The sequence below is a fragment of the Rosa rugosa genome, chromosome 1, assembly GCF_958449725.1.
Source record: "Rosa rugosa chromosome 1, drRosRugo1.1, whole genome shotgun sequence".
Lineage (NCBI taxonomy): Eukaryota > Viridiplantae > Streptophyta > Magnoliopsida > Rosales > Rosaceae > Rosa > Rosa rugosa.
Window position 1 is genome coordinate 54,048,163 of NC_084820.1, and position 2,130 is coordinate 54,050,292.

Sequence of the window (2,130 nt, forward strand, 5' to 3'; positions counted from 1 at the left end):
TGAACTCTTACCAGATTCATCAAATATATAAACCCAGAAAAAAAGAAGTGAAAGTAAAAAAATCTGAAGATGGTAAAATATCACATACAACCCTGATAACCATGAATTGCATCACCTGGCACCATCATCTAGTAAAGGAACTTGTTGACCCATTCCAAATTGAATGGCCCTTCATTGGAGAAATCAAAGAAGTCATCAATATCAATGTCTAAGTTTGAGTAGTTTTCATGATCATCACCTCCTTTATTAGAAGCACTGGTGGTAGTAGTAGTAGTGGTACCCTCTTCTGATGATGAGTCTTGTTTCATTTCTCCATGGATTTTATTCTGCTCACCTAAATGGGTACCAGGTCTCTGGTCCACTGTGGAGATTTGTCTTGTTGAATCATCATCTCCTCCAGTATTTCTTTGTTTCTCTTTCTGGTTTATTCTCTTGCTCAAATGAGAGTTCCAGTAGTTCTTTATCTCATTGTCTGTTCGACCCGGCAATCTCCCGGCAATCAAAGACCACCTAAGAAGTTCATACACACATATTAGTAGATCATTAAGTAAACTATTCAGACCCCAAATTCATAATGGTCATGTGAGTCAACTGGGGAGATCGAGGTTGTTTTGCTCGAACTCCCTAGTTGACCCTTGAACCCAATTTTGGCTTCACCAGGAAACCAAGGAGATGATTTGAGCCTGTCATTCGAAATATGAAGTTACCTGTTTCCAAGGAGTTTGTGCAGCCTGAGAATCAAGTCCTCTTCTTGGTCAGATATGTTGCCTCTCTTGATGTTTGGTCTTAGATAGTTCAGCCATCTTAGCCTGCAACTCTTACCACACCGATTCAGCCCTGCATATATAAAACAGAAACCCATCAAGCTCTTGATTTCATACATATATAATGTGAGCAAGGAGTTGGTCTAAATTCCTCTTACTGATCCAAAAATGCTAACCTGCTTTGGCTGCAATTGACTTCCACTTTTTAGCACCATGAATTGCAGTAACCTCAGCTAGCTTCTGATCTTCCTCAGCTGTCCAAGCTCCCTTGTTGACCTCCCTTTTCGTGTTTTTCATAACAGCTTCCAACGACTTCATCTTCATCACTTCTCGTTTAGCGGACTCTTCTTTCTTTGGAGCCATTCTATCAAACGCCTGGTGTGCGTGTCTCAGTGCAAGAGAGAAAGGGATGGATTTTATGAGGCTTTTGGAAACTATGCTATTTTGGGTCTATCTGACATCTATCTAACCTTCTTGGTGCAAGAGAAAAAAGACCCCCAACTACCCCTTTAAATATATGTGAATCTCAAGAAATAGAGACCACTTTGATCATCATGGCATTCATGATTGAGCAAACCACAACCAGAGTGCTATAAAGGTTGTCAATGCTATCTACTGCGTACTACTACAAAAGGCTGCTAAAGAAAAAAGGGGATTTGGTATTTTTCTAATCAAATTCCCTTAGTGCGCAAAAAGGTGGCAAAAACAAAAGCATAGAGGTAAAATCTGAAAAGGGTTTATGATGGGATTGTCATGTAGTGGGTATAGATGGTATAATTTAGGGTTTTAGCTGTGGCAATCCTTTTCTTTGTTTGCATGTGCAAAATAATGTAAATTAGAAAGGGCATGCAGTATTTTGCTAAAAGGGTGTGTGACAAAAGGGTATAGTGAGGGTTTAGACAAGGAGATGAATACAATATTAAGGTATAGCACTTGAGCAGGTTTTGTTCATTACAAAAGAATATGCTATGTCCAAGTATTCAGAGCCCCAAAAAAACTACGTTTAAAACCTTATAGTGAGTGCATGTAGTAGTAATATGATTGGTTGTGAGTACTAGTGTACTACTTAGCTCAGCTTTGTCATATGAGAGCGAATGCCTCGAGGACTGGTCTGGTTTTGGTTGTGAGGTTATCTATGGGGGTAGACTAGTTTAGGAAGAACAAATGGCACGTGATCCTCACATGATTCAATAGTTTATGCATTTTGCTTTACCCTTGACCACAATGATTCTTGACCATTTGCCAATTGCCTTAATGTTTGGTTCTTGTCCATAATAAGGGCTCTAAGAATGAGTTTATGACTGGATTTAATGAACTTTGTTTGTATGTAAGCAAAACTCTATTTGCATTTCACTCATTTGTGATT

At 39.0% G+C, this 2,130-nt stretch overlaps 1 pseudogene; it reads right to left on the reverse strand.

Moving 5' to 3' along the window:
• On the reverse strand, positions 1–1,393 carry LOC133741314 (transcription factor WER-like; annotated as a pseudogene).
• Positions 1,394–2,130: the final 737 nt, after the last annotated feature.